At 48.9% G+C, this 11,496-nt stretch overlaps 1 long non-coding RNA gene across 2 annotated transcripts; it reads left to right on the top strand.

Annotated features, from left to right (window-relative positions):
• Positions 1-720: 720 nt before the first annotated feature.
• Positions 721-7,177, top strand: LOC133355195 (uncharacterized). 2 transcript variants are annotated; one of them, XR_009756670.1, is made up of 4 exons: positions 721-934; positions 2,064-2,247; positions 5,666-5,882; positions 6,731-7,177. It is a non-coding gene; the product is annotated as an uncharacterized LOC133355195 (long non-coding RNA). The 2 variants fall into 2 exon arrangements; XR_009756669.1 differs by lacking the exon at positions 6,731-7,177 and having other exon boundaries at positions 5,666-6,687.
• The last annotated feature ends 4,319 nt before the right edge of the window (positions 7,178-11,496 follow it).

Here is an 11,496-nt window from a genome sequence, read left to right as displayed (position 1 = left end):
ACAACTACCGCGGCAAAACAACTAAGGAAGATGATGGACACAATTGACAAAATGAAAACAGTTAACTGCGGAGTGGAGGCTGAGAGTTGGGCACCAGCAGCAGCAGCTGCAGACTGCAGCGGCAGTAGCAGCAATCTGCAGCAGCAGCAGACTGCAGCGGCAGTAGCAGCAATCTGCAGCAGCAGCAGACAGCAGCGGCAGTAGCAGCAATCTGCAGCAGCAGCAAGCGGACAGCAGCTAGACAGCAGCGAGCAGTAGCAGCAACAAGCAGCAGTAAGACGACCTTTGCCGAGCAGTGGGAAGTTACACGAACATCAACAATGATGTTTGAATAAAGGTCTATAAACACAAAGCTTGAACATTTAAACACTGTTTTAGCATTGCTGGTTATGCACTCGGTTTGTTATATAACACTGTGTTACAGGTTTTTTTTTGGTCCTGGGTAGTAAGTATTATTTCCTAATTGCTTATGGCTCAAAAGTACATAAAATGTCTATTATTCCCCACAAACTTTGCTTTTGTGACCAGGACAGTGATGTTTTAAAATAAACCTATTTTCCAGAACATTCCAGATAGATTCAGTGCTGAGTAAACTTGGAGTAACTTCTAGAACATTCTCGAACTTTCCAGTAATATAAATAGTAGTATCAATATAGGGGCGTCAAGCCCACCAGTCCAGTTTAGTTCCAGCTGCCTAAGTGGATAAATATCTGCATTTTTCTGAGATGGCATAAAAAGGCTGTAAACATCCTGCAGACGCATTTTGCTACGACTGCGGCCAATTTATCAGGACAAGAGCGAAAAATTACTCTGTGGAAGCATCTGCTAAGGTGTGTGCGGCCTACAAGGCATATTTCAGCATGCCTGTTGGGGATCAAGACAAACCCTGGGCACCTCATTTCACCTGCAAGAAATGCAAAAAAAACTCTGGAAGGTAAGATGGACAATTGTTGCTCGGATTTGTATGTTATAAAATTTGTTACAATTTTTTTAACTGTTAAAGTTTTAAATTTTTAATTGTTTTACAATTTCAATGCTATTGAAAAAATATATCATATATGAAAAATGTTGCGAGAATCTCTTACACATTAGTCATGGATGAAATAAATGTAATTTTGGAGGATGCTCCAGAGGGGAAAAGAGAGCCATGACGTTTGCTATCCCAATAATTTTGCGGGAACTCACTGACCACTCAAGCAACTGCTACTTCTGCATGGTGGACCCTTCCAAACGTGGGACTGGCAAGAATATACCTGCTATCCTTCCTTCATCCATCGCCCCAGTGCCACACTGCCATGAGCTCCCCGTACCCACATTATACACTGACTCACTCATCATACGCTGACTCACACATCATACACTCACTCACACTACCACTGACTCACTCACACATCATACACTTGGAGTGTCATGCTGCCAGCTATGGCTGCAAGGTTGGTCGTACATGTTATGTATATTGTTTATTGTTAAATTTGTAATCACAGTTCCTATGATTACTGTTGTTACATTGTTTTTATAGCTTTATTTTGGTGATTTGAAAACACATGGTTAATTGAAGGGTAAAGAACCAATTATCATATTTTTACTGGCAAATGAGGTTCCCATAGTGTAGATGCTTGCCCCGAGCTCTCATACTCTGATGGTGCATTGTCTTTGAGTTGTGCGCCTTTTGGCGTCATCTGGTCCAACCCATATGAGACTAGGCTCTAAGGAAAGCTGTCTCGGGTGTGGACCAATCAACTTCAAGGACAGTGCACATTATCAGAGTTATGTTCTTTTGTTTGTATTATGACTGCAGGTATTGCGGTCTATGCAAACATGACTCCTTGTAAAAAGGTGTCAGTTTTGTTGCCAGATAGAAGGGTAAAGAACCAATTATCAATCTAAATTGTCTTATGGTTGTTATTGTTGACTTGCACCACATTCGAATTTTTGCACACAGCGTTTTAATACGTTTGTTTAAATATTTGCTGTTTTTTTTTCCGGGATGTTTCTGTTACGCATCGTCGCTTTAAGATGTTGTGTGTTCATATTTTGTTTGTTGCGGTTGCACCCGACTTAAGAGCCGCATGGCTCACAGGGCTCTACCTAATAGATGAACTTGAACTTGAGAGAGCTGGGTGGATTGCGACATCACCGGGGGCGCGAGGGATGGCGGTGGCTTGGGGAGGCTTTCATCCAGCAGTGGATCGATCGTGGTTGATGATGATGACGACGACGGCGACGACACTTGCTTGTACACGTGAGGTGAGGTTTTGGAGCAATTCGAGAATGTTGCACGAAAACCTCACGGAGACTTATCCTCTTTGTGTCAGATTTTTACTGAAACAAAGGCCAACGTGAACTTATTAGTCCATTGCACACATGATGTCTGCATAGGGTGCTTCAGAAGAACTAGAAACGTACACAAAAAAACACACATTTATTCACCTCCTCATATATGGACGTGCAATGATGTAGGAGTTTAACTAACGAAAATAAGATGTTGACGAGAGGAAGAAAAAAAACCTCTACACCTCTCCACGAACGTGAGAAACGACGCGGCGCAACATGCAAGGCACGCTGGGAGAGGCGGTGGCCGGGCAGCTGTGTTTGTGTTGCAAATGCTATCACAAAAGGTAGTTCGGAGCCACTGGCAAAAACATTGTTTTGTTTAAGTGCGAAAAAGTGGCCTGAGAAACAGGCTGGAGCATAAATTGTTGGGAGCATCTGCACGTTTCAGTCTCTATTCATCTTCTAAGCCTTTTTTTGCCAGGGTCCATGAGAACACACTTGGGGGTTGGGTTTTTTTTCGCGGTGTTGTGATAGGGGTTTGTAACCACATTATAGCAACCTTCTGAAGAGTCACAACCACGATAGCAGCTGCCTTCGTAACAATCCCATGCGTTCGGGTGCAATGATAGTGCAATGATACCAACCACACACTAAGTGACGTCATACCAACCACACGCTAAGTGACGTCATACCAACCACACACTAAGTGACGTCATACCAACTACACACTAAGTGACGTCATACCAACTACACACTAAGTGACGTCATACCAACCACACGCTAAGTGACGTCATACCAACCACACACTAAGTGACGTCATACCAACTACACACTAAGTGACGTCATACCAACCACACACTAAGTGGTGTGATACCAACCACACACTAAGTGACGTCATACCAACTACACACTAAGTGACGTCATACCAACCACACACTAAGTGACGTGATACCAACCACACACTAAGTGGTGTGATACCAACCACACACTAAGTGACGTCATACCAACCTCACACTAAGTGACGTCATACCAACCACACACTAAGTGACGTCTTACCAACTACACACTAAGTGACGTCATACCAACTACACACTAAGTGACGTCATACCAACCACACACTAAGTGGTGTGATACCAACCACACACTAAGTGACGTCATACCAACCTCACACTAAGTGACGTCATACCAACCACACACTAAGTGACGTGCCACCAACCACACACTAAGTGGTGTGATACCAACCACACACTAAGTGACGTCATACCAACCTCACACTAAGTGACGTCATACCAACCACACACTAAGTGACGTGAACCAACCACACGCTAAGTAACGTCACACCAACCACACGCTAAGTGACGTCACACCAACCACACGCTAAGTGACGTCATACCAATCACACGCTAAGTGACGTCATACCAACCACGCGTTAAGTGACGTCTACCAACCACACGCTAAGTGACGTGATACCAACCACACACTAAGTGGTGTGATACCAACCACACACTAAGTAACGTCATACCAACCACACGCTAAGTGACGTCATACCACTCTCCTGTGACTGGTTTTGGGACAGTGCAGGAGAGTTGGGAAGGTGAAGGCGCAGCCCCGCAATGGCTGACCCACGTTGCTGCTGGTGGAAGGTCATTCACAAGTGGCAACTCTATAAAGCGCCTGCTCGAGCGTAATTTGGCCTACTCTTCCAAACTCCACCTCACACGCAGAATACTGATTGGCTGTAGCAAATCCATGTATACATGAACAAACACGTTTTGTTTGCTAGGCTAAGGCAATCTCATTAATATAAATATGAATGTGCGAATGAATTCAAGCCACTATGACATCATCATATTTTTGATTTAAAGCTTTCGTGACTGCAGTGATTCATATTCTTGGTTCTTTCGGTAAAGTCACGCAAAAGGGAAATAATAAAATAATATTTATATCAAACAATAAAAATTCTCACGACGTTTCGACTGCAACACACCTGATGATGATTGCTTGTGTTGCAGTCAAAACTTCGTGAAAATTTGTATTGTTTCATATTTATATTATTTTATTATTTCCCTTCTGCGTGACTTTACCGAAATAACCAATAATATAACATCATCATCCGTTATTAAGGAAGTATACATATTTGGGAGAAATAAAGACTTGAACTCTAAATGGGTAAAGTTTATCCATCTCAGATATGCTGATGACATCATCCTTTAAACGACCAATGCAAATGAACCAGGGAAGTGTATTAAAGAACTTGAGATGAATCGAGCTGGGTATAAGATGGGCTCAAGATAAATGTGAGCAAAATTTAAGTTGCGTGAAACAAGTTCGCTCAACAACAACGAATGAAAACTAAACAGTTTCTTTATGTTTTACCAGGCATGGCCCTCTGAGCTATACAGCTCTTTTTTCAGCCGCTGCCACAAATGATAGCTCAGCAAAGTGGCTTATCATGTGTAAACGTATAGCAGCCAAATACTCTAAACGCATGTCGATTTAAAATGTGGAGGAAAAACAACAACGGACGACCCGGGAAATTCCACACCACCATGGAAGCGTGAAGATGTGCGGGAACGCGCGGATATTTATTTATACTGGAGGAATCCGATGAGCCATGAAGCTCTTTTACACAGATGTCCAGTCGTTGACGATTGACGCAGAGTAGGGACGTCACGTTGACTGTTGAGAACTGTAAGTGGGCTTGGGCACGACGCGTCGATGGTTGAGACGAATGACTGAATGGCAGCCAACAGGAGGGAACGCCACGCAGGAGCGAGCCGTCTTGGGGGAGTTTTCCAGCAGTGGATAAATCGTGCCTGATGAAGTTCAACACATCAAAGACAAAGACCCCCCATATGGCCTTAACAGACTGTAGCACCTATGAAGGCCGGGACGGTACACGAGGGGGTGGGTGGCCGCACTACGCCCGGCCGCCTTTGTCTCCCCAGTGGCAATATTTACCCACCGCACCAGGTACTCATTTAAGACTGAGTCGACCTAGGGGAGGCCCAGGACCGATTCAGAAAATAATCGTCACTGGTGTTGACCGTGAGTGGGAATCGAACCCGGATCGCCGGGTTCATAGCGCAGCGCGCTAACCACTCCACTGCGACTCCGCACTAGGACTCAATACACACACACACATACCAAGGAATGACATCTTTCCGGACACCGTAATTATGCTCTGGTTATGATATACGACTGTTCGCGTAACAAGTGCAGAGCAGGGCGGGAAAAGGTATCGATGCAAACGTGACAAAGCGTCTCAGTAGCAAGAGCCAAATCGCTATTTTAGTTTTTCCTGTGATTCATCCGCATGCCATTCACATCCCTCTCTGAATCGATCGCAACGGGGTTCTTCCATAACACACATTTTTGTTTCCATTTCAAGGAATATCTGCACGACGGCTGGAGACAAACCGCACGCGGACAACCTCTGACGCATGTGATGAACCTGTACGGAGACACGCGCTTCGCTGTTGACGCACGCGCACTTTGCCTCGAAATGACACTTCGTGTTCTCCCCGCCGCAGTGATTTCGGATCACTTCTGTTGATTTACGGTGGCGGTGTTCCGGCTATCGACGCGTGACGGCGAGTCCCAAGAATGTTGCGTAATCGTCACAGACTGCCGGGACGTGGCATTTTACGTGGGCCTCTGGGGCTGAAAGCAGCTGTCCTATAGTTCCAACAACAAAACGTCTCATTTATAGAGCAGCAGCGTGTGACCTGGTCGATGACCCACACCTTGTATTTGTGCACGGTGTTTATTTGCTCATGCCGCATTCGTCATTGTCGCTTCTGCGGCTCCCAGAGATGTCAATGTTCATGACGCATTGCTCTAAGTGTTACCGATGCGACCACCGTCGTCACGTCGGTTTTCCATAACTCCGTGATTGTCTTCACATTTGCATAGGATTGTTTTTGTTCTTTGCTGTCTTTTCGGTGACGAGGAAGGTGACCTCAACCGCCTTCCGTCAGCTACACTAAAACACATTCTTTAAACTGACTACGCAAATTATGCCCTCATATCATAATCGTCGTTGTCTCTTAAGCCAAAAATAATTTTGGAAAAATTAGATATAATGGATAATAGATATGTATTTACAAATGAAGAAGATTGATTTTTTTTACATTAGTCAGGAAATAAAACGCTTAGAATGTGTTTCATGAGCAACGATAATCACATGTGATGCTACTTAGCAAAACTGACGATGTCATTACCGTGGATCTTACATCGTGTGACATATCACACTGTCGCCGTGATTATTGTACATAGAGTATTGCATTTACATTCCGTATTTGGCAGATGATATATTAAAAAAATGCATTGTATGTACGTGCATGGAAGCTTAGTGTTGCTGTAGTCTGTATCTTGTAGAATATATCAATTATTTATATTCCAAAAAATCGTGTTTATTTATTTGAAGATTAAACATGAACTTCTCTTTCACCAGGTGTAATATTACACCCGCTGTGACATTCGTCGAAGACACCGGCGGTGGAACCATCAACCGCATTAGAACATCAAGAGCAGGCCGGTGCGTAGATCTCCTTCAAGAATGGAGAATTGAGGACACAAGCCTTAGAGGTGTGATTGTGACCATACAACCCAAGCTATGGACCGTATAGTAAAGACATCCAGATACACAGAGACACATCGAGCCTCACCAAAGATACGTAATCTAATCTAGATTTGTGCAGAGATACGTAGAGACTCACAGAGACACATGAAAGACACATGACCCAGTGGTACGATTTTGGTCATGCAACTCAACCTATGGAGCGTAGAGTGAAATCACTCTTACTCTGCGCTCCTTCTACAGAAGAGGAAAAAAAATTAACCCGTAAAAACAAAGTTTTTCACTATAAATCCTTTATATGCGTGGCGGCTAGAGTCCTCTCGTCCTCTGGCTTGAGATGGCTGCCACCTATGGGTCAGATGATTGCCTGCCACCATTAAGCAATTGGTAATTAAATATAAAAATAAATTCCTAAAAAGTGTAAAATTTTTGAAAAATATTTTCACGAAAATAAATTGTCACGCACAACGAGTCTGTGTGCAAAATGTCAGCTCGATTGGATCACGGGAAGTGGGTTAAAAAACGACCGAAAGATTTGCACGGTCGTTAGCGCGCAAGCAAGCAAGCAAGTGGACTTAATATAAAGGATTTAAAAGAAGTACGGACACAAACTCCCTCCTGAAGCCCTCTTCGTTGTGGCTCGCAGCAGACCTCGACATTGGCATCGCGCTCGTGAACCATGTTGCTGCCATCATAACACAGGACTAAACTACAGACGCGTATTTGCATGCGCGTCGATATTCGTACGATTCCCTATGCGCCTTACGCAAAGCTGAACGATGAGTTGTTTATTAGGGAGCGGAACGCTTGGGAGTGGACTGCGTGAGGCAGACACCTCCCTCGTTTTGAAATGGATTGACAAATTCTCGCCCAGTCCTGATAAACCCGATGTCCGTGCTGTCAATGAGGCTCTCGTGCGGTGGTAAATAACGATTAGAAAATGATTATGAAGTCAATGTGCCCTGCGCTCAAGGGAGCATTGAGCAATGGTCATCTCAAGTACGTTGGCAGTTCTGCGTGGATGTGAACAGATTGCAGTTGTCGGTCCTTTGTTAAGGGGCCGTCCATAAATGACGTCACGCACCTAGGGGAGGGGGTCAGACATTTGTGACGATGTGTGACGAGGGGGGGGGGGGTGAGAAATGTGACGTTCACATCAAAATGTGCAATTTTAAATAAATATAGACAACACGTTCTACTTAATGAAATAGACTTTGTAATATAAGTTTTCTCCTACAACATCAGAGTGCAGCGCCACATTAAATAAGCACAACAATGACAATAGTTTAAAGCGATTTGAAGCATGTTTTATTTTGGGGGGGGGGGGCAGAGCTTTGTGACGTCATATTTGAGGTCTGGTCTGACTTTTTGTGACGCCGTGTGACGAGGGGGGGGGGGTCAAAAATCGTTCAAAATCGCGTGACGTCATTTATGGACGGCCACTTATCCAATGCGTGGAATCGAATTTAGAGCGGCTGTTTTAAAGTGCAGTGTGCCGATCACTGCCCACACGCGGCTGTTCCATCCCTGTGCGATCCACCAAACGCTTCCTCCGAGTTGCTGGGGCGCAGGCGTGCGTTGCCTCCGGCAAGGTAGAGAGGAACGGGGGCAGAGGACGACTGAGAAAATGGTGGACGGATGGCTGGGGTGGTAGAGGAGGCACTGGGGTGGTAGGGGAGGCACTGGGGTGGTAGAGGGGGCACTGGGGTGGTAGGGGAGGCACTGGGTGGTAGGGGGGGCACTGGGGTGGTAGGGGAGGCACTGGGGTGGTAGGGGAGGCACTGGGGTGGTAGGGGAGGGGTGGTAGGGGAGGCACTGGGGTGGTAGGGGAGGCACTGGGGTGGTAGGGGAGGGGTGGTAGGGGAGGCACTGTGGTGGTAGGGGAGGCACTGGGGTGGTAGTAGAGGCACTGGGGTGGTAGGGGAGGCACTGGAGTGGTAGGGGAGGCACTGGGGTGGTAGGGGAGGCACTGGGGTGGTAGGGGAGGCACTGTGGTGGTAGGGGAGGCACTGGAGTGGTAGGGGAGGCACTGGAGTGGTAGGGGAGGCACTGGAGTGGTAGGGGAGGCACTGGGGTGGTAGGGGAGGCACTGTGGTGGTAGGGGAGGCACTGGAGTGGTAGGGGAGGCACTGGAGTGGTAGGGGAGGCACTGGAGTGGTAGGGGAGGCACTGGGGTGGTAGGGGAGGCACTGGAGTGGTAGGGGAGGCACTGGAGTGGTAGGGGAGGCACTGTGGTGGTAGGGGAGGCACTGGAGTGGTAGGGGAGGCACTGGGGTGGTAGGGGAGGCACTGTGGTGGTAGAGGAGGCACTGGGTGGTAGGGGAGGCACTGTGGTGGTAGGGGAGGGGTGGTAGGGAGAGGCACTGGGGTGGTAGGGGAGGGGTGGTAGGGGAGGCACTGGGGTGGTAGGGGAGGGGTGGTAGGGGAGGCACTGGGGTGGTAGGGGAGGGGTGGTAGGGGAGGCACTGGGGTGGTAGGGGAGGCACTGTGGTGGTAGAGGAGGCACTGGGGTGGTAGGGGAGGCACCGTGGTGGTAGGGGAGGGGTGGTAGGGGAGGCACTGGGGTGGTAGGGGAGGGGTGGTAGGGGATGCACTGGGGTGGTAGGGGAGGCACTGGGGTGGTAGGGGAGGCACTGGAGTGGTAGGGGAGGCACTGGAGTGGTAGGGGAGGCACTGGGGTGGTAGGGGAGGGGTGGTAGGGGAGGCACTGGGGTAGTAGAGGAGGCCACTGGGGTGGTAGAGGAGGCACTGGGGAGGTAGGGGAGGCACTGGGGTGGTAGGGGGGGGGGCACTGGGGTGGTAGGGGAGGCACTGGGGTGGTAGGAGAGGGGTGGTAGGGGAGGCACTGGGGTGGTAGGAGAGGCACTGGGGTGGTAGAGGAGGCACTGGGGAGGTAGGGGAGGCACTGGGGTGGTAGGGGGGGGGGGCACTGGGGAGGTAGAGGAGGCACTGGGGTGGTAGGGGAGGCACTGTGGTGGTAGGGGAGGGGTGGTAGGGGAGGCACTGGGGTGGTAGGGGAGGGGTGGTAGGGGAGGCACTGGGGTGGTAGGGGAGGGGTGGTAGGGGAGGCACTGGGGTGGTAGGGGAGGGGTGGTAGGGGAGGCACTGGGGTGGTAGGGGGGGCACTGGGGTAGTAGGGGAGGCACTGGGGTGGTAGGGGAGGGGTGGTAGGGGAGGCACTGGGGTGGTAGGGGAGGCACTGGGGTGGTAGGGGAGGGGTGGTAGGGGAGGTACTGGGGTGGTAGGGGGGTCACTGGGGTGGTAGGGGAGGCACTGGGTGGTAGGGGAGGCACTGGGGAGGCACTGGGGTGGTAGGGGGGGCACTGGGGTGGTAGGGGAGGCACTGGGGAGGCACTGGGGTGGGAGGGGAGGCACTGGGGTGGTAGGGGAGGCACTGGGGAGGTAGGGGGGGCACGGGGGTGGTAGGGGAGGCACTGGGGTGGTAGGGGAGGCACTGGGGTGGTAGGGGAGGCACTGGGGGGGTAGGGGAGGCACTGGGGTGGTAAGGGAGGCACTGGGGTGGTAGGGGAGGCACTGGGGTGGTCGGGGAGGGGTGGTAGTAGAGGCACTGGGGTGGTAGGGGAGGCACTGGGGTGGTAGGGGAGGCACTGGGGTGGTAGGGGAGGCACTGGGGTGGTAGGGAGACACTGGGGTGGTAGGGGAGGCACTGGAGTGGTAGGGGAGGCACTGGGGTGGTAGGGGAGGGGTGGTAGAGGAGGCACTGGGGAGGTAGGGGAGGCACTGGGGTGGCAGAGGAATGAGAGGTAAAAATCAGCAACGGAGAGGAGCCGCTGCTGCTGCTGCTATTCGTGGGCACAGCGGCCTCCGTAAAGGGGCTGGGTTAATATAATAAGATTATTATATCTTTATACGGAACCAGCATGTATCATTCCAGGCTCAGTCCATGAAGGTTTAAACCATTTTTTTTTCATTTTAATAGCGTCATTCATGCGAATGGCATCCCACAACGATGCACGCTCATTATATGTAAGGACCAAATACAACGTATAGCCACTATCAATCAAATTAATACCCTACTACCGAGCAAAATCTAAAATGAATAAACAAATTAAGTGAATGGCACCAAAACAAAAAGCACAAACATCAACAACAACAAAGATATCACAACAAGAGATACATTAATTCATTAGATCTCCTGCACATCACAGACCACAATCGCAACTTCCCAAGCAAAGCCAGAAAACCTCCACAGAACATCTTCACAGCTTTGAAGTTAACTCACTGTTGGATGAAGGTGTCCTCTGTCATGTTGGTCATGTGGGTTGTTTGACTATCAAATCAAATCAAGATTGACTATACTTCACCACGCTGTTTCAATGCGGTTTCAATGTTGAACTTCTCTCACAGCGTCTGTAGCCAACCGTGCTGATTATTTAAAAGTGCATAGCTCCGGTGGCTTCCTAATATCAGATGGAAGAGCGTTCCAGACGGCCACAGAAGCGCATCCGAAAGGGCGCGATGCAGTGCCCGCCTTTGTTTTATGACCAGCCAGTGACTCGTCATTGATCAGAGCCTCTGGTCCAGGAATCAAACTCAGTTTTTTGTCCGTGCTCATAATGCAGCTCGCGTACCACAGCGCCACTGGTTCCACCCCACAAAAATCGGCATTAGCCTCGGGC

Source organism: Lethenteron reissneri, chromosome 6 (genome assembly GCF_015708825.2).
Source record: "Lethenteron reissneri isolate LAM-NWPU_2019-01 chromosome 6, ASM1570882v1, whole genome shotgun sequence".
Lineage (NCBI taxonomy): Eukaryota > Metazoa > Chordata > Hyperoartia > Petromyzontiformes > Petromyzontidae > Lethenteron > Lethenteron reissneri.
This window is presented reverse-complemented; position numbering and strand designations above follow the sequence as displayed.